The sequence below is a fragment of the Lissotriton helveticus genome, chromosome 4_1 (assembly GCF_964261635.1).
Source record: "Lissotriton helveticus chromosome 4_1, aLisHel1.1, whole genome shotgun sequence".
Classification (NCBI taxonomy): Eukaryota; Metazoa; Chordata; class Amphibia; order Caudata; family Salamandridae; genus Lissotriton; species Lissotriton helveticus.
Genome location: NC_136063.1, coordinates 962797368 through 962822649, shown reverse-complemented (window position 1 = coordinate 962822649; position 25282 = coordinate 962797368). Strand labels below are relative to the sequence as shown.

Genomic DNA, 25282 nt, shown 5'->3' with positions numbered 1-25282 from the left:
TAATGCCCTTTGGGCTTTGTAATGCTCCTTCAGCATTCCAATATTTCATTAATGAAGTGCTGAAGGAGTATCTTGACAATAGTGTTATCGCATACATTGATGACCTACTAATCTATTCCAAAACCCTTGATGAACATATAGGTCATGTAAAAGATGTCTTACATCGGTTGCAAAGCAATTACCTTTTTTGCAAACTAGATAAATGCTTCTTCCATCGCCACCAGGTCGCTTTTTGGGGTTTCTTATATCAGAGCAAGGTCTGAGCATGGATCCACAAAAGGTCAGCGCTGTTTTAGAATGGCCTCCTCCCAAGAATGTAAAGGAAATCCAACAATTCATTGGATTCTCGAATTTCTATAGGCGCTTTATACACCAGTTCTCAGATCTTGTAGCTCCTATCACTCGCTTGCTGCGAAAAGGAGTCCCTTTTCAGTGGTCAGAGGAAGCAGACAGGGCATTTAACACGTTGAAAGAAGCGTTCACGAGGGCCCCCATTCTGAAACACTCTGATCCGTCTTGTCCATATGTGGTGGAAGTGGACGCCTCGCAAGTAGCTGTAGGGGGTGTCCTTTCGCAAGCGGATGCTAACACTGGAGAACTTCATCCAGTGGCCTACTATTCACATAAGTTGACTCCAGCTGAGGTGAATTATACCGTAGGGGAGAGGGAGCTCCTAGCTATCAAGAAAGTGTTGGAGGAATGGAGACAGTATTTATTGGGCACAAATCACACGGTCACGGTATTAACAGACCATCGCAATCTACAGTATCTAAAGTCTGCTAGAGCTTTGTCCATGCGACAACTAAGATGGACACAGTTCTTCAATGAGTATGATTTTAGTATAGATTTCAGGGCTGGCAGGCAAAACGGTAAAGCAAATGCTTTATCTCGTCTGGGGTTTGAGCCATTTCCTAGTGAAGATACGCCTCCTTGTATCATCGCTCCTCAAAGAATAATCGGAGTACTTACTACGGAAGAGGACTTTCTTCTACAAGTAAAGAATGCCCAACAAGAACCTACCTCTCAAGCAGTGTTACACCAACAGCAATCTCTGGTTAGGTCGGACCTTCATTATGTGCAGGGAGGATTGTTTATCCCCACGATACCCCTTCAAAGGCAGGTGATGGAGTGGTGCCATTCTCATGGTATCGCAGGACATCCAGGATATAAGAGAACATTAGAGTTAATCAAAAGATACTGTTGGTGGCCTCATATAGCTAAAGACGTACAACAGTATGTTCAGACTTGTCACGTATGTGCTCAAGGGAAGGCATCACACGAAGGCTTAGTGGGCCTGTTACTTCCCCTTCCCACGCCTTTAGCTCCCTGGCAGTCTGTATCTATGGACTTTATCGTAGAGCTACCACATACACAAAGGGGGAATAACACTCTCTTAGTCGTAGTGGACATGTTTACCAAATCGGCTCATTTCATCCCATTAAAAGGTTTTCCCACATCTTCTGTTCTAGCAGGTGTCTTTCTACAAAACATAGTCAGACTTCATGGTCTTCCCTCTATGTTAGTCACTGATAGAGGCTCTCAATTCATATCCAACTTTTGGAAACAGTTATGTAAGTCTCTGAAGATTGAAGTCCGCCTCTCATCGAGTCATCACCCCCAGACGGACGGACAAACAGAGCGGGTGAACCAAAGCCTTGAGGAGTTCTTGCGTTGTCAACTACTGCAAGAACAGAAAGAGTGGGATGAGCTGATTTGGTTGGCAGAAATGTCATACAACAATAGTCATAATTTTTCTACACTATTCACCCCTTTTTATGCTTCATACGGTTTCCATCCTAAAGTCCTGCCCTTTTCTCCTTTGAGGCCTTGTGCCATTCCAGCTGTACAGGATTTAGTCACACACCTTCAAACAGTGCATTCTACCATCCATGACAACCTAGATAAAGCCAAATCCGATTACAAGAAGGCAGCAGACACGCATAGACATACAGGACCCACTTATCAAAAGGATGATAAAGTCTGGCTTTCTACCAAACATCTTGCCTTAAAGGGAGCCTGTAAATTTAAGCCTAAGTTCATTGGTCCTTTCCCATTATCCAAATCATCAATCCTGTAGCCATGAAGTTGAAACTACCGCCATCAATGAAGCTACACTCTGTTTTTCACGTTTCCCTGTTAAAACCTGTAGTGCCTGATACCCGCCTTCCGACAACCCCTCTTCCTGCTGTGGTAGACGCTGGTGATGAATACGAGGTGGGAGCTGTTATTGACTCCAGAAGAGTGCGTCGTCGCCTCCACTATCTGATACACTGGAAAGGTTATGGCATTGAAGAACGATCTTGGGAACCCGCCAGCCAAGTACATGCGCCTAGTTTATTGCGAGCTTTCCACAGGCGATTCCCCCACAAACCCAAACCAGTGGGGGGCATTGTGGGAGGGGTATTCTGTCATGCCTGTCATGTACACGGGTGACTGTAATACACGATAAAGCATATTTTAAACTCTGACCTGCATACCGGTCAATTGCTATGAAAGACGTGGTTGGCAATGGTTGGCAAATGTAGATACTGGGACGTTGGAGCATGCGCAGTTTCCACGCATGCGCAGTTGTAATGTGTTGCGAGACTTAAACCCGCCCCAAACGCTCAGGAAATGCTTTGCGTTTAGCCAGCTGTATCCTGTCTCGTTCCGGGTCACGGTGAAGGCGTACGAGGAGCTAGCGGTCCGTTGGGGAAGGAGTTCGTGTCTTCCCGCGTTGTTGAACCTGTTCGTGGTATCGTAAGTCTTAAGAAGCGGCTTGCTTCTTGGCTATTGTTCTAATTTAGTTTCGTTCTCTATTTGTTTATACCGCTTTGGATTTATAGCGGTTTTGCAAGCCAAAAGGATTTAGCTTGCCTGGTGTGTACGCCACGTTTCTTACCACTTTGCTCCGAGTGGTGTTAATTTGGATATTGCTTTACCGTTCTTGGTGAGCTTTGATGGTATTTGTGTACAGCGTTCATAAACAGTATTAGTGGTGAGTTTCACAGAAAGAAGAGATTCCTTAGTTACCGTATTATTTGGGCTTTACTGATAGTGTCCTCTTGTATTTAGATTTATGTTGCATTGGATGGACCATATCAAGGCTGATATTGGAGACCCAGATTTTTCCGCTTTATTTCTTTATCATCTCCTTCCACTGTCTAGAAGGTAAAGGTACATCACATTACTATCATTACATTGGGAACAATAAGGGAGGGGATTGTTTTCACTCCTTGTTATTATATTTTACTACAGAGCCATTCACAGAAGATAGACCCTCCTCTGAGTGGAAGAAGATTGTGGAGTACTATTGTTCTTCCCCTTCCTACACTTGTTTTGTTCCCCTGTTTTCCCCCTTGTTACTTTTTGGGTGTTAGTGTTGCGTCCTGACTCCCGGAGGGTGACAGGGGGAGGCTGGGTGCCTAGCATCGTGACTCCAGGACACTTCAGAGACAAAGAAGGAGCGTGCATGACAGGTTGGGGAGGGGTAGAAAAGAGGGAAGAGTTTAGAAAGGTTTGTTTTAGGGGATCAGTATAGTAAAACAGGTGTCAGATGATGCAAGGAGGGGTAGAGTAGGAGAGGCTCTGGAAAGGGTTATTTGGGGGATCGTGGTAGTGGTATGGGGTTTGGGATAAATGAGAGAGTGGATGTAGAGGATATATTGATATATGTATAGGATGAGAGATTAGGTAATGCATTGGAAAGAGTAGTAGAAAGAAGTTTGAGATGAGTCAGAAGGTTGGGCTAGAAGATATATTGAGCGAAGGATAGGCTGAGAAATAGGATAGTGCATTGGAAATGCTAAATTAGAAGAAAGTGATAAATATATAGATCCATAAGTACATTGAAAGTATATAGATACATAAAGGAGGTAAGTATATTGGGCAGCATTTCTGGCCCAGGTCCTGGTCAGTCTCGAACAGGCTCAAACAGGCAACTGACCTTGTCCTCTCTGTCCTAGGCTCAAACGGGCAACTGCCCTTGTCCTCTCTGCCCTTAGCCTCAACGCCTGGGCTGAGACGCCCTAACCCTGGCCTTTTATAGCCCAGAATTTGTAAAGCACGAACAATTACCCGAAGCCCTAGTAATCAGGTGACCCCTTCAGCCAATGGGAACCCTAGCCCTAACACTATCCAATCACTACACTAGCCCTAAAAGCTAGAACCAATAGGAGGCCAGGACCTTACAGTCAATCTTAGCCCTAGTCCAAGCAACCAATCAGTTCAAAAACCCTGATCTCTACGTCCAATAAAGGCCCTAGCTCTACCAGTAGTCCCAACACAAGTCCAAGCAACCAATGGCACAGGAAGCCCTAGTCCCTACTTCCAATAGAAAGCCTAACCCTACTCTTAGTCCCACAACTAGTGCAGCAACCAATCGCACCAGAAGCCCTAATCACTAATTCCAATTAAAGGTCTAACCCTAGTCCCACCCCACTCCCAACAACCAATTACATAGGAAACCCTAGTCCCTACTTACAATAGAAATCCTAACTCTAGCCCTAGTCCCAACCCTACATTGATTGAATGACAGACCCAGAAACCCATCAGAACCCTCAAATAACCAACCAATGTGGACACCAACCCTAATCCAATAGAAACACCAGATACAACCACCAATCAGTGTACACAAGTACCAACCACTAGCAGACCATATACGGTCCCAGCGACCTCAACCAAGGTTTGCTGGCCAGGGAGTTGGAAGCGGCTTCTCCTGTTCAGAATCTCCTAGGAGACAGACAGGCTCAATCCACACTGGGCTTCTGCAGATAAAGGCCTCACTAACTTGAAATATAAGATTGCTGTTTGAATAAAACTTTACTCCCTCTCCTGGCCTAAAAACGAAGTGCACAGTCCCTAGTAAACACAGTTTAAACCGCTCACATAAGCACCCTCTGATGTAGAATATCACTGTTGCTGGAGGGGGGGGGGCAGGGGGGCTGGTTTCACTGGCTTCTTAACACAAAATGGTGGCTGGGGGTGCACTGTTTTAACATACAGGTCTTAGCATTGAGCAAAGGAGAAATTTGGAGGGAAAACTGAATTGTCATCAGGATTGAGAGGGATAAACTACAGAGTTTGGACTACAAATCCCACAATTCAACACGTTAAATGGAACCAATCATGAGCAGGAAAAAAACAAGTTTAAAACACAAAACAAGTGATAAAATATGCAATCACAGGCAGGTTAAAACTACAATTTTAAACTGTAACAACCACAGCCTAATTAGACTCCCAAGCCTATCATGGGGGTGAGAGAGAAACTGAGACCCTAAAATATATCAACAACAAAGAGGGATGCATAAAGGGGGTCAGTGCAATACCAGGTTCAGGGATAGCTTACGCTCATGTGCCAGAGACAATGTGTGAACTAGCAGAGGCCTAATGCAAAAGCGCTGCCATACACAAACTAGCTCCCCTTTGGGCAAATTAGATTAATTTCTGTCTGCGATTATAGCCACCTGGGATGCACTAGAGGGTATGGTTAATGCAGCTGCTGTGGTCATGGACTGCTGCGAGAAGACCAGCTGTAAAAGATGGAGAGGGTCAAAATGATAGAAGATGCCATCGGTGAACTGCGCCCAGCCTCAGACATAGATTGTAGAACTTGAAGAGGGAGTGAGATTTCTGGAATATAGAGCAGATGAGTTGGAAGGCTGCTACAGCTGTTGTGGCAGTTCCTGAGAGAGCTGACAGAACTGACCTGGTGTCATTCTTCGAAAGTTGATAACAGAGACAGGGGCCATGACTGCCATTGGGTGCTCCCTTCCAGCCATTTGTAGTCCTTATCAAGACAGGAACACAAGTTTCCAGAAAGCTAGACTAACAAGTCCTTTTAATACGAAAAACCAGTCTGTCCTGATATTTCCAGATTTTGGCCCAAAAAAGACAACCACCTTGCAGTCAGTACCAGTGTCAGGATCTGGGGGCGAACTGTAAAGCAGCTTATATTCCTAAACAACTTGAATTCCCCAGTGGTTTCACCTTAAGAATATATCACCACTATCCCGCCAAGCCAGACCCTCCCTGAATTAAAACACAAGCAACCCAGGATCGGTTTTGCCCTAGTTAGGAGTTCATCAGCAGGGTACTGCTTGGTTCCAGTGACAGTGTGCACGGGACCCACGCCTGGGCATACCCGTTGCGCAGTTTACAGACACTCTGGCCTGCAGTGAGGAATTTGCTGAAAACCTTACATTCATAGTGCTGAGCCCAGACCCCCTTCCTGCGGGTCTTCCGCCCGTCTCTTTTCTGTGAGGATCCCATGCAGTCTCAGGTATTCTAGGAGGACTTGCAACAGATCTATTCCCTTTGCTAAGATGGACAGGGTAGTGTGTGGAGGAATATGATCCGCCTCCTTTTCTACACCTGGAGCTAAGCATTATGGGACCACCTTAGATCTGTGATGTCTGCTTTGGGCCCTTCTTCCTCATCCCACATCGAGGTGCTGCTGAGGGTTTCAGCAGCAAAGACTAATACAAATTTAGTGAGTGTGGCCCCTGTGACATGGTTTCTTTTCAATTCCTTTAGCAATAGTCAAGTGCAGCCTCCTGTTTTGCTTAAGATGCTCCATGGTGTTCACTTCTGGGCAATGAGTTGTGACCTCATCCCCCACCCCACTTAGGAAGGACCTGAAGTAGATGTATAGCTGCTTGGTACAGCTTGGTCGGTTTTGTTACCACTACCTACTGTCTCCACTCTGTGTTCTGAACTGGCATTCAGTGCTCTGTGTTCGTGATTCTGCCATTTATTGTCAGCAGGATAGCAACCATGCTAGGCGGCCTCAAACTTCAGGTGCCCTGGCTATCGTAGCGTCAGCTTCACTCATCAGCCATTTTCGTCTCTGTCTTTAAACGACATTTCACCTCTTAAGAACGCAGAAATTACCATTTCGGTGAACGTTACTATTTGTCCAAATTATCCACAGTACAACAAAAAATACTTGCATGTCCAGTTGTGGTCACTAGATCTCAAAAGCTGTTGATAATCGTGCAAAACCTTGCAGCAGACTGATGATTCTAAATTCATTTTTATTCTCAAACTTTACTTTCAGCAACTAATTTGACCATATGTATTTATTTCAAACAGGAATGGTGCGCGGTTCCCCAGTGCTCCAGGCAAAATAGCATTTTTGCCTGCATAAAGCGCTCTCCCTGCAGTAATGCAACAAAAGGTCGGAAAATGGCCTTATATTTTTCTTAAGCACCAAGTTTGCTGTCTTTGTTCTTGTTTAATGTAGGTGCCCCTGCTCTGAATCCATATTGTTGAAATAAGTTGCAAAATGTCAAATTGAAGGAAAAACCTATTTTATTGTTCTTTTCGTAGAAGTGTGCCTGCACAGCTTTCATGCAATATTTTACTGATAATTCTGTCTCCGCTTCTCTGCCTACCAGCCAAAACCTCATCCTCATCTCCAAATGCATACAGGGCCGCCATTCAAAAAGCGCCGGACACATTTTGGGGCACTTTTATAGTTTCCACCTGGTTACCACCTAATCAGAATCAATTGTAATTGTATTTCCCAAAATGCCCTTTTCTTGTGACTAGTCCCAATTAGGAAATGCTATGTTCATGCAGTTAGCGAATCCCAAATAGTAAATCCCAATTTGCGATTTCCTATTTTTTCAATTTCCAAAATGTGATTTCTACAAGGTAGAAATCGCATTTTGCAGCACTCCAAATGCGTTTCGTACATAGAAAAATGGCGTTTGCATTTCTTAAGAGGCTGAAATAGCGATTCGTACCATTAAGAAATGCAAAATCCATTTGTACATATTGGCCATAATATTTTAATTTATCTAGCATATGTTGTTGAGTTTGTGTACGTATTTTATTTTGGTTGTCAATGGGGGAATGCAAGAATGAGTTAGTGGCTGGCTGAATGGAAGCATGAGTGCAAACATGAGTGATACAGTGTGCATAATGAGTTACTGAGTGTCTCAAACCATAAATGACAGAAAAGGAACTTTCATTTATAAACCAGACGCATTGTTAACGCCAATGCAGTTGTAGATTTCACATTAAATAATTTTTCACAGTAAAGCGCCCTAATACCAGAGGTCCAGGTGCACTGTATAAATCTTAAAATAAAATAAAAGCTTAGGGGTCCATTAGGATGGTGGGCGGATTGCCCACGCCAGGCTGGCGGTAGCCACCGCCAGCCTGGCGGGGGCAATCCGCCCGCCATCCTTCCCTGTATTCCCCCCGCCATATTAGAATGGCGGGGGGGACCACGGTGGAGCAAAACACCTCCCGCCACTTCTCCGCCCCGGTCGCATTGCGGCCGGGGCGGAAAATGATTCATATGGTGGCGGTGTCAAGCAGACACCGCCAGACATATTACGATGGGCTGAGGGTGATGCCTTTCCGTGGCGGCAATGCCGCCACGGAAAGGCATGCGATCTTCACTCTGGGGGCACCCTGCGGGCCCCCAGAGTGAAGGAGGGGGGGTATTGCACATACCCCCCTTCATTTGCATTAACAAAGTGGCAGGCACCGCGCGGTGCCTGCCGCTTTGTTAATGCAAATGCAGAAATGCATTTCTAGCATTGTGGCGGGCGGTGCTGAGAGCACCGCCCGCCACAATGCTACAAATGCAGGATGTGCCCGCCACTGTGGCGGGCACATCCTAATGCTGGCGTCGGGACCCCCGCCCTTAAGGCGGGCGGTCCCGTTTACCGATAGGGTGCCGCCCGCCATCCTAATGGACCCCTAGGTCTCTAGTTTAGTAAAGAACCTGTCCAATCACCTGCTTGTAAGACAGTGTGGCTTTTTGCTGAGGGGAGAGTGTTGTGGAGTCACTGAAGTTAACCAAGATAAAAGGCATAAGACCTGCAGAGTTCCGAAAGAAACAGGAGTTTGAGTTGAGAGTCAAAGGTAATGTTTAAATTGTTCAGTGACTTTGAGGAGATGTGGAATAAATAATGTATTGGTATTACTTTCTTAACATCAAGAGACCTTTACTTGCGAAAAAGCGCTTTATGAAAATCTTGGAACATAACATTTCATGATGTTACTGATGTATTCAGTTTATAAAGCATTGGTGCAGGGGTTGAGATGTAGAAGGTTTGCTCTGCTTCCTCTGGAGTTGAACATGTTCTACTTTGAAGAGGTGCTCTGCCGGTCTTACATCCCAGTGGGTTTTGGTTGCACTCAAAGTACACAAAGCCCTCCCAAGCCAGTGAAACAGAAGGTTCTTCTCACCGCCCACAACCTATAGGATTTTGTTTTGCAGACTTTAAATGGTGTCCAGTATTATATTTGTAGTCTTTCTGCTTTATATAGGATCAAGAATAAATGCATTGGCATAATGGCCGGGCATGATTGTGCTTCAAGGTGCTGCTTAACAGTTTACTTTCACTTCATTCATGCAGTGGTTTAATACTTTCACATTGAGTATTGTTAGATATGACATGGTATTTTCTTGCCAGAAGCAGTGGCAGTATTCTTGTAATGTCACAGCGAACTCTTTTAAACTTCACCGACTTTTTTCTATTGTAGAAATAAAAGCTGGTTTTGCCAGACTGCTAAATAGATCATTTAAAATTCCTTACATTACATTAACATTGTATAGCCCTCACCAAATATAGTAACATTTGAATCTTAAATCCTGGGAACTCAATACACATTCAAACTTTGTGTGTCGGTGTGGGGTGACAGGGGGACGTGTGTAAGTCTTTATTCACTGAAAAAAAACCAAAGGTTAAAGTGGCATATAGTTAGGCTGAAATTCGCCTGTAATAATTTACTGAACTAAGTGTAACTTGCGCCTCTGCCATGCACTGCTTATGACCTCACATATTACATCACTCATTACATGTTCATTTTTCACAGATGACATCTCAAATTTTAGGACTCGCAGACTCAGTTATGCGTCCCGAAAAAATCATTAGGAAACCATATAGGTGACAGGGTAGGGATACACTGGTGCCCGTGGCCTGGGGTCCTCTGGGGGACGAAAATGTTTTGTTTTTTTTAAAACGGTACCGTGGATCAGAAGAATAAATCTGCAGATCAATAGCAAGATTAGCAAAAAAGGACAGGCTCCTGTCTTTTTCAGATAAAAGCTCATTCACAGTGGGCCCTGGCCCAGAAGGGGGTAAGTTGGCACATTGGTTTTTTTTTCGGGGTGGGTTTGGGCCTGGTTTTTTTTTTCGTAGTGGGTTTGGGCCTGGGTGTGCACCCCCTCCCACGCCTGAACCATTTAAAGGCACCCGAGACCCTATTCCTTGGACCAATGTAATTTTTGTGGGCAGGGAATTTCAGACCCCCCACTCCCTGAGCCATTTAAAGGCCACTGGGAACCTACCCCCTGGGGCCTATGCTCTTATTTTAGAGAGCGGTGTGCATCCCCCACTCCCTGGGACCCCTATATATATATATATATATATATAAGTGAATAACTTTAGCACAGAAGGAGATTTATTTCAACAAGGTAAGACGCGTTTCGGCGGCAGGACCGCCTTGTTCACTACACCCTACTCCCTGGGACCCCAATATCTATCTATCTATCTATCTATCTATCTATCTATCTATCTATCTATCTATCTATCTATCTATCTATCTATCTATCTATCTATCTATCTATCTATCTATCCCACTATTAAAGCAGCGGGCCTCTCATAAATTATTCACGGCTCCTTCCTTGGAGCGCCCCATAATGCCATGCAGGGGTGTTTTTTAAAGAAAAATGATAGTTGCTGTGGTGTTGCCGGACTGCAAGGAGCACAGCAGCCCCACCAGGACCTTTTTAGGTTTCGTCCTGGCGTTGCAACTGCGTAGCAGTTGCTCCGCCCAAGGGCGAAATCTAATGTTAGCTCTATAGTGGCGACTTGAAACCGCCCCTTCTTCCATTGGCTAGCTCCATAAATGGAGGCTAGCCATTGGAAGAGATTGGCCGTCAATCACGTTTTCCAGAGAAAACGCGATTCGGGGGCCTTTCTGGGTCTTTTTTTAAGCGCCGCCCCTTGTTGCCGTGTGTCCCGGGCCGCGCTGTGATTGGCTGCAGGCCCGGGACACCCCAGTGACGTCATTTCCCGGGCCGCGCTGTGATTGGCTGCCGGCCCGGGACACCCCCGTGACGTCAGCCAATCACAGCACGGCCCGGGACCTGACTTGACTTTTTTTTTTTTGTAATGTCGCACTCCAACGGGGAAACCTACACTTACCGTGATAACAAATGTTTCTGTTTCCTAACACAATGGTGCCTATTTTGTCCATTTCAGAAGAATCGGCTGGTAAATTGGGCGTTCAATTAAAAGATTAGGAGTTCGATCCTGTGAGATATAGGTTGCACACAGGTCCCTGCAGTTTTCTCTTAGAGACTCGACCACAGATCTATGACAATGAATAATAGTCTCCCATAACCACTCTCGTCTTGTTGCAAGCCACGTTAGGAGTCACAGAAAACGCACGTCATCTCACCAGTGGCGTAACGAAATTTGAAGCCTCCCCCCGCAAAGTACACGGAGATGACATCCTCCGACCTCACTTCGAAGCTCTCCCCTGGAGCTGGAGGTGTGTTTGTTACGCCACTGTATCTCACCCACTTTATTGTCGCTTTATGTTAGGCATAAATAAGAGTGTTTTTATTTTGTGTGTTTCATGTTATGTTAGGTTTCAGTTGTATGGTACTTTTTTTTAAATCAGTTTCACGGTCTCGTGGCGCTATTAGCAGTGTGGCGACGTTCAGACTGGTTCCGGTGCGTGCCCGCGCAGGCCGTGAAGCCTTGTACTCGTTATTGTTGAGTCTTTCTTCCAGTTATGTGATGGAATTGAAAATTCCTAAACCGTGTGTGTGTGATTTTGTGACCATGCTGAGGCAGCCTCGCTGGGGCGCAGCCGTCCGGCCGAGCCTTGAATCTCGAGGGAGGTGGTGGATGCAGGGGGGTAGCTTGTGCGCCATCTGTGCCTCTCAGATGGACCCTGCATTAGGTGCCTCAAAGTGCTGCGTTTCCTGGACGCAGCTGCAGCACCGGTGGAAGCTGGAGGCAGTTTAGCTCTCCAGGGAGGAAGAGGGAACGCATCTGTGGGGGAACCTTTTCGGGAGGTGATGTCTTTCTACGTTAGATTTTAGAGCTCCTTTGTGGAATAGTATCTGAGCTAGAACAAAATCGTTCGGCCGAGCCTTGAATCTCGAGGGAGGTGGTGGATGCAGGGGGGTAGCTTGTGCGCCATCTGTGCCTCTCAGATGGACCCTGCATTAGGTGCCTTAAAGTGCTGCGTTTCCTGGACGCAGCTGCACACCGGTGGAAGCTGGAGGCAGTTCAGCTCTCCAGGGAGGAAGAGGGAACGCATCTGTGGGGGAACCTTTTCGGGAGGTGATGTCTTTCTACGTTAGATTTTAGAGCTCCTTTGTGGAATAGTATCTGAGCTAGAACAAAATATATCGTTTTCCATTCGGTTTCTTAAAGCATGATGTTGGTTGGAGTGAAGAATATATTTATTAAAGTACCACGTACTTTCGGTTTTGTTTTTCAGTAACACAATTGTATCTTCTCCAGACAGTGTGTGTTGTGTATCAGACATTCTGCCCTTGCTAAAACCAGTGGTCGAAGTGGGGGAAAAAAGTAGGGGAACTGTGGGTGGAGAATCGGGGGGCGGGAATAACCGAAGATTGGATCAGTGGGCGGAGTCAGAAGTGTGGCTAGAAGTAGCAAAACATACCAATTTTTTGTACGTTTAGCATTTCACTGACCAGTTACAGCTTATAACGTTATTTAATTCAAACAATGGATAAGAAGTAGGGGAACGGACTGAAATATTTTTTTAAAGTAGGGGCACGCCGTGCCCTTCCGTCCCCTCCCACTTCTACCACTGGCTAAAACATCATAGCAGCTTTCGAGATCGCGACTTTCCTCGTGGAACCGAGGTTACCATCACAGACTAGTGTCTGATTCACCTTGTGCTGATGCATACTCAAGCTACAGAAGACTCCAAAAGGTGCATGATGTCTAGTTGCACGCGCTGTAGTCGAACCAAGGTTCTAATCCCAATTAGAATGGCATCCTGACATACGACTGAGTCATACGACTGAGTCATGATATGCTCAGTAGTTTTCTGCCCTAACGTAGAGTATCTTTCACAGGCTTGTGAGTTTCCCGATTGTTAATGACTGGTCTCGAGAACTAAGCCTCTGCCCATGTGATAATCACTCAGAACAAACCACAATTCATGTGATCTTTTTCTGTAAATTTTATAGCCATTTAAGGAAAGTATGGATTGTCCCAATACTAAAAGCGCTTGGGCTGAGACAATGCTGTCCAGCTTTTCTGGTGTTACAGCTTCTGGATGATATACACAGGGCTTGGAGAGTAGGAATGTTTTTTTAAAAAGTATATAGCCACAGGAAAAGTATCATATTTTAATTATGTAACTCAATATTATGATTGCTTGCATTGTGACATTTTATTGTATATAGGCCCTGTATATGATATTTCTATCATATCTTTTGTATGAATTGTCTTTTTAATGTACTTTTATGATTGTCTTAAAAAGCAATCGAATAAAGCGAATTGAATTGAACTCCACAGAACATTCAATGAGAGTTGACACATGCAAGTGTCTGAACGCCCAAAACCTACTATGGAAATGTTTCTTCAACTTAGTTTTTGACCCTGCTCTTGAAAGATCCCATCATACCACGAATCCATCACTGAGAGCCGTAAACTACTGCATGGAAGCACAAGGGCTGGTGGATGTGTGGTGGGCAACCCAACAATATTTATAGTCATACACTACTATTCGTCCATTCCTGGACCCCTTAAAAGAATAGACTTTTGATTATGGTTCAGACTCTTACTGAACTTGGGATTTGAGATGCACCATTTAACAGGAACATTATCTGATCTTGAGCTACATCTTGAACTTCCACTGAAGTCAAGGATCGAAAACCACTGCAGATTTCCACCATAAGCCCTTAGAGAAACGATATTTAAACATGAAATCTCCTTTGCAATAAATGAATACTTTGGCCTGAATCAGGTCACGGTGTCACAGTATTACACTTTCTTGAAAGGCGGGCGGTTATTTTTAAGCAGGCAGTTATATTAAAGGCATTGCAAGGTCAGCTGGCCATGCAAGAGGACCAGATAGTTCAACTGGAGAGGGAAGTTGTGAGACAATGCTTGGAAGGCAGAGGTGGATCTAGAAGATGCAAAGGCGGAATTTACAGAAACCGTGATTATGGAGGTGACTTTCCTGGGCAAACATGCATGGGTTAGAGAATGAGAGAGATTCGGGCGCCATTTAGCCTGGTCCATTGAGCAAGGTGTTATGCAAATATGGTAGCAGAAATTCATAATGAAAAAAAGTGACAAACTGAACACATTTTGGAAGTTTTCACTGTGTAGCATGAATAGCTTTTCTCTCTGCAAGCAACAGCTGCCTCCTAGAACATTGTGCAATAATATGTCTCCCCATTGGTGAGGGTAAAGGTTAACATTTGCTTGTTTTGGTCATTCTCAATATGCAAAGGCACTAGCTGGGGTGCCCCTTGTGTCTCCTCCTCTTTGAAATTGCTATAGAACCTCTTACAAGTACCCTCCTCATTGAGGGTTGACCTTCACCACCACAAGACTGAAACTTCTATGTATGCAGATAAAATATCGCTCTTCATTGAACACCCTGCAGTCAATCTCCCACAAGTGAGCTTTAAGATTGCGAAATCAGAAATAGTGCCACAGACTTCCATTACCTAGCCTGTTGACTTGGTTATTCACAGATTTTGTTTGTTTTACCTAGATTGAAAGACACAGATCAGAGACAATTATGATCCAGCAGTTGAAAAGCTCTTTATACAGATTGATCAGTAAATTCTCCTTTCATTGTTGCCTGCAAATTCCAATCTCCCTCCTTTCCAGATGAGTCTCCCTAAATCTATACTGTTGACTGGAATCATACAACTGGAAGAAACCCGGTGTCGGTGGCCAAACTGTGCGATTGTTTAATATGACTCAAAATGATGCTCTGTTCCAAGCTATGAAAAATTGGGAAAGAGATATTGGGTACGTCTGACCGGCAGAAAAGTGGCATATTGTTGCTCACAAACTACTCATGCATATCCATGGTTAACAGACACAAATTATTGGATTTTCGATTTCTACACAGGCTGCGCTTTACTCCAGCTTTGTCCATGAGATTGACATGAACACAGAGCACGAGGGTACAGATGTAAGGCTGCGCATGTTAATTGTATTAATCTTGCATCGAACTGCCCTGAAATAAAAAACTTTGGGATAGAAGTCACTCAGATGATATTGCAGATTGTGGTTACAACGTCACGTGAGTTTTGGAGTATGGAGTTGATCATCCCTGCTTGGTGAAGATGCTAACAGTTTACTGTTACAACTAGCAGAGCGGTAGGTAGCAAAGGGTGCAACCCCAGAGATTGAGAGATCACTGTATGATGTAGCATGTTGCAAAACGAACCCCAAAATGTACACTACTCTGCATTCAGGCATATGTGTAGCATTCAGGCTTCAAGATAAGTAAACCTCTTTCTGGAGATCTTTTAAGGCTGGGGTAACCAGTTGCCTCAGGGGCTCCATCCAGTGTTTAGTGCTATCATATGGAAATGGTGTGCGCTGATTGAAGGAGAGTGATAAGGATATTGTAGTTTTTTTTTTTTTTTAAAAAGGCTGACTCAGCACTGCTATTCTTTCACAAGATAACACAGATCTGCTGGTGACCACATACATGAAGCATGTGATTGTTGTCATTGTTGTATCATAAGATTGGGCTAATTATACCCTGCATGCTCTAATGGTTGTGAATCCATGAAATACAGTTGAAATTATAAAAGCAGCCATACTACAGAACACTTTTCAAAATAGATCTGTCGCACCCATGACCATGTATCCTTGACAAAGTTACTCAAACATGGCTCTTCCCAAAACCACAGCAATGGAGCCATAAGAATCCAGCAGCTAACCTATGACGACGTGAGGACAATCAACCACCCTCGCCCTAAATCTGCTCCTACCCAGATCTCTATTTACTTGGACTTTCTGTCCAACTAAGACCAAGGTTTTGAAGAACATTAGGACAGAGTCCATCCCTTACACCATATAAACCCACAACACAACGATGGAGGGATAAACCTTCACTCCTGGATAACAGCAAAACTTTCCACAACCAGAAAACGGATGGACATAGACGTTCAGAACGAACACAGTCATAACTGTACTCCTTTACGGTTGCATTAATCTAACTCTTAAATTCCTGCTAACAACAGAGTGCAAGTCCATCGGTTGAGCATATCCAGCACATGAACATAAAGCCCAAATATCCCAGCCCAGGTGCCCATCTGTTGATCGCTCTCCATTCAAACAATATAGTTAGGGATTTAGCTTGTCCCTCGCCTTTAGTTTCCCTCTACTTACTGGGACAACTCTTACTTTCCCAGGGGAAACATCCGTTACACCGCAGTGTTTACACCGCGGGGCCTTCACGACGCAGCCATCACAGCGCAAGTTGTTACGACTTGCGCTGGATGGCGCTCTTGCTCAAGGAATAGTTTAATTTTCTATTCCAACACCTTCTCTACTGTTACGTGGGCTGGAGATGGAATAGAAAATTAAAATAATCCACAATCCAGCGCAAGTCGTTGTAACGACTTGCGTTGTGATAACTGCGTTGTATTGGTAGCGCGGTGTAAACACCGCGTCGTAACGACATACATCCCTTTCCCAGCCAAAAAGACCAGGACAATACTGCGGCTTGCAGTGCATACTTTTTCAACAAATGTAGCTGACTCCCAGTGACTTCTTAAAGGGAAATTCCTTATCCTGCTATCACCATGTCTTCATAAACCTACTTGGACTCTGGTCTATGATAGAGAACTAAGAAGATTTGTTTGGAAGACCATCTCAGGATCTAAGCATGAGTTGCAATGTCACACCACTGTCAGATCTCGAACTAAGTGCCAGTTAACAATCACCAGTACCAGTCTTTAACTGTTTAACCCCAGTCACTTTTTTAGTTCTCAACATAAAAGCCACCTCTACTCCAAGCCCTCCAGATACTTTCAGAGTGACTGGTGACTCTGTCGAAACCACACTCAAAAGTGACTTGACACATTACCATGTGATTGAATGCTAGGTTAAAGGGCAAATCGCTGCATAAACATAAAACATTGACTCTCATTTAGGCCTTTAATGTCCTGACTAGTTCAGTACCATCATAACCTACACAAACTACCAATATCATCTGGGCTTCTGATCAGACCCGGGATCCCAACAATATGGAATAGATAGGCTTGTGAAACTAAACGAGGGAAAGGTAAGACCAGCACCCTCACCAAATACACATATCTGCATGCTATTGGGATGATTCTGGCCACAGCGAGGAATGCTGTGCATATTTTTGTGTGACATGTACTCGTGTGTACAATGTGATTAAATCGTAATGGGCATCGACAAATTTCAAAGCAATTAAAGAATATATATATATATAATTTCAAGTGGGAATACCAACTGCTGGTCCCTTAACATCCCACATTGCCGAAAACTGCACACTTCAGGTAGGCATTCTACACTTCGCTTGTCTAACATGCTACAACGGTTTTCTGTGCCGTTTTATAGCTAGGACAAGTTTTTAGGTTTCTCCTCGTCGAAAGCTGCGCCGCGCAGCTTTTCGGCGCAGGCGAAATCTTATGAGAATAATATGTGGGCTTTGTTCCGCCTCTGTCTTCCATTGGCTAGCTCCATAAATGGAGGCTAGCCATTGGAAGAGAGAGGCGTCCGTCATTGTGCGAGGCGATTGGTGGGCGTTCCCGGCGATTTTTTTCTCATCCTGCCCCTGTCCGTGCCTTTCCCGCCCCCCCTCCCGCTGTCCGTGCCTTTCCCGCCCTCCTCCCGCTGTCCGTGCCTTTCCTGCCCCCTCCCGCTGTCCGTGCCTTTCCTTCCCCCCCTCCCGCTGTCCGTGCCTTTCCTCCCCCCCTCCCGCTGTCCGTGCCTTTCCCGCCCCCCCTCCCGCTGTCCGTGCCTTTCCTGCCCCCCCTCCCGCTGTCCGTGCCTTTCCCGTCCCCCCTCTCGAAGGAAGTTCCAACGGGACCTCGAGCTAAGACAGGTTTGAGCCTGCTCGTGCTTTCAAAAAATCGCCCACCTCAAATATTAATATATATCCTCAATGTTTTCACTGTAGTCCTTCAAAAATCACGGGTATGGGCAGTGAATAAAACTAGTCCTATTTTTCTGTCTATGAATGACCGTCCCTATTATTTGGCACGAAAATCTGTTCACTCTTGTCATGGGTCCGGTTCTACTATGGAACCTAAATAGAAAGTGTAGTTCCTCGAGAAACTGACTTTATTTTTGAAGCCTAAGTTAATATTTGTTGTCAATTAGGTGCACGGTACGAGGCTGCAGCGCAGTCTCCGTCCTACATAGGCAGATTTGGAACTTTAGTACTTTCGGCCGTTTAATGAACTTTATTAACTGCCCGTTTAATTAACTCTATTAACTGTAGCCCTTTATGCGAATTAAAATGCCCTCGTGCCAAAACTAAAAACAAAAGTTTAAAACGAAATGCAGTCAACACAGCCTTACTCGAGCTGCTTCTGCAAAAGCCAATTCTAGCGCCGCAGGACCTCAATGGCAACGAGTGAATCGATCCTCGAAGCACCAGTCCAGCCCTCCAGCTCTCCAGCGCTCCGCCTCCAGTCACCAGGCACGTCTCGCACGCCACGTTCTCGCTGCTGGAGCTGTCTGTTCTGACATTTGGCATAGCTCACTTCCGGTTGAAGATGGCGACTTCCATGGCAGGTCAGGCAGTAAAAGTTGCCCGTAACTTAGCAGCAAGGAGGTGTTTTTTGAGCAGTAGACAGGTAAGAAAAAGCTCCATCTACATAGACCGTGCTGCACAAATCTATCTGCAAGCAGCAAATCACAGATTTAAATCTCAAGGTAGTAGGGGGGGGTAAGGCAGCAGCTTTGGGGGTGCAGGGGCACTACGTGAAAATGTCGGGCTAGGACTGGCCAGGAACCCGGAGTTTAGGCAGCTCTGGCTGTTACGCCACATCATCTCCCCTGTATGATTTGTGCCGGGGGACACAGGCATCTGCTGGTCAGTAATGCCCTCCAGCTTTGAGAGAGGCTTATCGGGGCGAACAGAAGGGTCTTCTTCGGAGAAAGGTGATGGTACAGCCATTTAATGGGAACGACGTGGGCAAAATCAAACGACCAGGGCAGCCTTACAGCCTGAGACCAAAGACAGAGCTGGACACCAAGTAGGATTCTGTTTCAGAAGATATTTTAACTATTCTTAAAACGGTCTGCCCAATGCTCCAAGTCTTTTCAATTGTAAACCCTATAACATGATTATGTTGTGCAAATATGTGGCATTTTTTTATCAATTTTGAGGCTGTAAGTGTATATGCACCTCCAGTTTTACAAGCCATTGCCTTTACGCAAGTTTGAGCTATTGCCAATGTAAATGACAATGTCATTTCATTATCTGATTTCAAAACCAACACATAAATACAAATTTTGTCATTTACAATGCCAATAGCTCTATCTTTTCCAAAGGCGAAACCGTTGCATTGTAAATGCTTGTTTTTATCTGTAAGTCTCCTGTTTCACTAAAATTATGACCCTGGGAGAGCTTACCATTATTTTTAAAGCAGTCCGAGCTGGAACTTTATGCTCTACAGCTGGTGAGCGAGGACCTCTTGTGGTTGGTTGTATTCATTTTGTTGCCGAAAGAGTGATAAAGAAAGTCTCATAGCTCATGCATACATTTTAGAGGTTTTTTTTTTTAGAATAAAAATGCGCCATTTTGAATATTTTTGTGAAATAATTGATATGCATTACCATGAGTATATTTATAAGGATTACTATGGAATATGGTTTTTGATAAATTATTGGGGGGGCTTTTGGACAAAGCCAACAGGTCAGCTTTATATAGATTAACGTGCTGGCTTAGGTTTAGATAGTCTGAGTGCACATCTATTGGCATTGGCTGGCTATAACATACATTCATAGTAAATCTCCCTTAGATCGCAGGCTCAATGTCCTAAGTGCTCTTACAAACCTATTTACCTCTGTAGCAACAACCTGTGGGGGCCTTGTATCTCGTAATTGACATGCACTTGCTCCAGATCATCCTCAGGGTCACATGGCCTGCTGCTAGAATCAGCTGACTGTGTGCAAAGCAGCCCCTTGCAAACTGTCGTTAAATTCTTTCTTCTGAACACTTTTCCTGACAGTTCGCTTTTATTAGCTGTAAGGAGTAAGCATGGTCGGATTTTGCGGATCCGCGGATTTGCGGATCGCGGATCCGCAAGATCCGCGGATTTGGGCAGATGAATGAGTCACTGATTTTGAGCTTCAACTAGTTCCAGCGACCATGTGTGTGTTATGCAATCGCCCCGAGGGGCGCAGGGGTCCCTTGGGTGAGCTGTCCATCATAGTGGGTCAATGGCGGGAAGACGGTGCACACCGCGAGTGTGTGGGCGGGGCTTCCATGCGAGTGCACATGCCTCTTGTGTGTTTAAAAGGTCTGAGACCGATCAGAGCTGTAGATGAAGCGACAGAAGCTCCTGGTCACAGGAACAGTAAAGGGATTGCGCTCGTGAAAGTCAAGGATGCAAAGGCCTCTATCCAGCATCACAGCTGATTTCCGACGGTAGATTTGGGAAGAAGGCACACCTGCCCAGCCTCGATGACGCGCACGACTGTTTTTGGGCTGATGAATGAGTCACTGAATTTGAGCTTCAACTAGTTCCAGCGACCATGTGTGTGTTACTATGCAATCGCCCCGAAGGGCGCAGGGGTCCCTTGGGTGAGCTGTCCATCATAGTGGGTCAATGGCGGGAAGACGGTGCACACCGCGAGTGTGTGGGCGGGGCTTCCATGCGAGTGCACATGCCTCTTGTGTGTTTAAAAGGTCTGAGACCGATCAGAAAGCAGTAGATGAAGAGACAGACCCTCCTGGTCACAGGAACAGCAAAGGGATTGCGCTCGTGAAAGTCAAGGATGCGAAGGCCTCTATCCAGCATCACAGCTGATTTTCGACGGTAGATTTGGGAAGAAAAGAAAGCACACCAGCCTGGCCTGTTGTAACTATTTTACGATGGCGCCAGCGCCATCCTAAAATAGTTACTAAATTAGCTTCAACAGGAAGCTCTAATAGATAAAATCGAGCACCTACTTTATTTTATCTATTAGAGCTTCCTGTTGAAGCTAACTTAGTAACTATTTTAGGATGGCGCTGGCAGCTTGCCGGCGCCATCGTAAAATAGTTACAACAGGCAAGGCTTCAACTTTTGCCCCCGGATCCGCCGCTCGCGGATTTGCGAATTCTCGGTAAATTCGCGGGAGTTCGCGGATCGCGAATTTACCGAAAATTCGCAAAATCCGCAAGCGGAACGGATTTTGCGCTCATACCTAGTAAGGAGTAATTTGGAATTTGTTCATTTAATGTATTGCTAGAGTTTAGTGAAGGTGGGCTCGACTCTAACTGCATGTTACCACCAATATAAAAACACAAGGCTGGCTTTGAAAAAGTGGCTTTCCTTGAACAGTCTACTCTATAATGTTTCTGTGCAAAACATTACAGGCTATATGTATTTCCACATTTCCCATTTTAATTCCACACACCTGCAACCAAAAGACCTCTTATACGAGGGTGAAATGTTGAATGTTGGTCCAGGTCTTAGAAGGTATACAGTACCCAATTTACATACACATAAAACATATTGCGTGCTACCTGGAAGCATCATCAAATTAGAAAGGAATTTGATAGTCAGCCCCCTGCAGGTAACTCCTCATTGGTAGGCAATATTAAGCAAAGATTATTTTCTTACTCCTGTAGTGAACTTTCTTACACCACAGAGAGATGCACTACTTAATAAAATAATGCACATCCTTTGAGCCAAAAACACAAAATGCAAGGGTTCTACACTTACACCACCCACAGTAAGAGCCCCCGCCTGACCCTTGGCATAACTCTTTCGGCATCTACACCTTTTTTTCCTTAAATTAAATTTTTTTTTTTTTTTACCTGTAGATGTGTTTTTCCAACACTTTGCTTCCCCAGAACCATGTGGCTTTCCTTATTAGGAAGAAAACTTGTGGTTGCTCCTTTTACTTCATTGTGCCTTTGCGCTGTGGTGTTTTTATTGCAATTCCCCTAGGAAGGTTTGTCCTGAAGAGATACACCAACCTAAGTAAATTCTGTTGCTGCCGCCAGCTTGCCTCCACGAGGTCATTGCCTTCCGTGTTGTGAATAATTATTTCTCTAACCTCACTCAAAGTTCAAAGGTAGACTGTAACCATAGTGGAAAAAAACAATGTAAACACACCAGGAGTGCGCTAAGTTCATGCTGTTACGCGGTCGTTTTTGCCAAGAAAATGGAACACACCATTAAGGCTAAACATTGATTTCCTCCCAAGCCACATTTTTTTCCAAATGTATTTTATTTGTAAGATTGTCACACATTAAATATGAATTTGTACTAAGATATGCAACCGCTATCCAGATCTCACAAAAAACAAGATACGTGTTGAGAAATCGAAATCTCAGCCACAACTTAATTTGTCAGATTTAGATCTTTCTCCATATGCCACCCAATGTGCTTTATTTACTAATCACTCAATATCTTTAAGATAATAAAGATGAAGAATTAACATCAAATGCTAGTATATTCATAATACCCACCTGAGAATACATTTGTAGGAATTATAGTAAGGTTCTTAAGTAAATGACAATCCTCAGAATGGGTTTTATTTGCAAATTATGAGTCTATGCGATATTTCTCTGAAACTTGTTGAGTATATTCATGTAACTTAAAGTGCAGAGACTAGACAGAGCCATGTTTTCCAGTGCTTTATGATGCCATTTTCTGCCAGATTTCACTTGATCCTGAACATGATGCAAGTTTATTTTTAAGCTTCCTCTTCTATTTTAAGACTATGTGTAGTTAATGCAGTGCCCATTTTGTCGACCTGATTTTACTGATGGGTCAGCAAGTCAGTCCAATGTACAGTTGAATATGTCAAAATATAATAACTTTGCTATTATCAGGCTCCTGTGAAAATTGATTTTATATGAACAACAATAAAGGATCCCCTTACAGGGAGGCTCCGAGTTGTACTTTGTCTTACTAAATATTTGCAACTCTCAGTTTACCCTAGGAAATACTCTCAAGCCACACTGTGCCATAATGAATACTGGTACGTTACATGCTACACTATGAATGCTGGTATCAGCACACTGGCATAACTTTGCTCGTCCAGTGTCTGCATTTTTTATATCCAAGTGAGCCTGAAAATTGACTTATTCTGTCTCTATTAGAGCTAAAGTATTGCACCTGATTTGGAGTAGTAAAACTCTGTCTATGGCCAACTAGATCAAATAAAGCAAAATTCCTGACAGTGTTTCCTTACATTGGTGTTCCGTAGAGACATTTAGCTTACTTCAAACATAAGCAAGGCACCCAGAGGGGAGTGAAACCAAATCACTCAAAACTTAGCTTGACATATACATACCCACCTGGACATTGTGAAAAGGTTGCTGTCGGCCCTGCGCTCGGAGTCTGACCTGTTGCCGGGTTGTGCCTGCTCTGCTTGTTCTGCCGCTACCTCTCGCCGCACCCGCTCCGCGGGTGCCGCTTCGCGGCTTGGAGGCTTGGAGGAGGGAGAGGTGAAGGCGGCACGCTACATTGGGAGGCGCCTGGAAGGAACAAACTCGCCGGCGCTAGCAGGGACTCAGAAGACCAGGAGTCCCTGCTTCCCCAGCCCTGAGAGCGGACGTGCCCACCTTGAGACACGCCCACCGCCTGTCCAGCTGAAAAGGCGCGTGTCTGCATTAGCCGCTGGGACCCACCTGGACATTGTGAAAAGGTTGCTGTCGGCCCTGCGCTCGGAGTCTGACCTGTTGCCGGGTTGTGCCTGCTCTGCTTGTTCTGCCGCTTCGCGGCTTGGAGGCTTGGAGGAGGGAGAGGTGAAGGCGGCACGCTACATTGGGAGGCGCCTGGAAGGAACAAACTCGCCGGCGCTAGCAGGGACTCAGAAGACCAGGAGTCCCTGCTTCCCCAGCCCTGAGAGCGGACGCGCCCACCTTGAGACACGCCCACCGCCTGTCCAGCTGAAAAGGCGCGTGTCTGCATTAGCCGCTGGGACCCACCTGGACATTGTGAAAAGGTTGCTGTCGGCCCTGCGCTCGGAGTCTGACCTGTTGCCGGGTTGTGCCTGCTCTGCTTGTTCTGCCGCTACCTCTCGCCGCACCCGCTCCGCGGGTGCCGCTTCGCGGCTTGGAGGCTTGGAGGAGGGAGAGGTGAAGGCGGCACGCTACATTGGGAGGCGCCTGGAAGGAACAAACTCGCCGGCGCTAGCAGGGACTCAGAAGACCAGGAGTCCCTGCTTCCCCAGCCCTGAGAGCGGACGCGCCCACCTTGAGACACGCCCACTGCCTGCAACGCCCATTATAAACAAACTGCCTGTCGCTCAGCGGGACGCGAGCAGGACGCCGAGCGAAGCCCGGGCAAAGGGCGGGCCGTCTGTGGCCGTCCGGGGCAGGAGGGGGCAGGGCCACCCCCCTTACATCCACTGTACAGGTCTCAGCTCGTGGTGCTTCACTGTGGGCCCGGAATCCAGCATGTCAACCCGTTCCGGTAAGGCCTTGAGGGGTGGCGGTGAAAGTGCCCCAGGGGGTGTCATGTTCGGCTCTATGGACAAATTCCTCACCAGGGTGGCGGCTGTTATTGACAATGAGATCGCCATATCAGAAAGGCGCCTCTCTTTTGACTTCCCCCCTTCCAAAAGTCCTTCTTCGGTATTAGCGATGTCCTCCGCAGTCTCCATTTCCCCTGCACCCTTGCTTGGGGATTTAACTGGGGATTCACATATTGTACCACTAGAGGTTGGAACAGATGGGGCTGAAAGTTTGCTGATTGATCCTCACCTCGTCAGCCCTTGTACCGTGGTTGTGGAGTCCCGCCCCGACCTTTCCACAGCCAGCTCTCCTGGCATTCTGTCCCAATCCAGCTCTGACGCTCCCACACCCGATCCACAACTTCTGTCCAAGACTCGATCTAATCAGGGGCCAATGAAAAGGAAAGGGAAAAGGGCGACCATCATTCGAAAGGGCTGTCACTCCACGCTTATTAAGCACGCCAGGTATCAGCCCCAGAGGGGCCCTACACTCTCAGGTGCCGGAGGACCTGCATCACCTGGGAACTCTAATGCCCCACAAATTGTAGCTGATGCAGTGCTACCCCCCCTGCTGGTCCCAGCAGTACCTGACCTAGCCAACGAGGGCTTCTCTCTGGAGCCGATCGAGAAACTGGTCAGGTCTCTTT

The 25282-nt window shown here is 45.6% G+C and overlaps 1 protein-coding gene across 2 annotated transcripts in view; it reads left to right on the top strand.

Annotated features, from left to right (window-relative positions):
- SLC66A2 (solute carrier family 66 member 2) overlaps positions 1-25282 on the top strand; it is a 432790-nt gene that overhangs the window by 53748 nt on the left and 353760 nt on the right. The window lies entirely within an intron of this gene.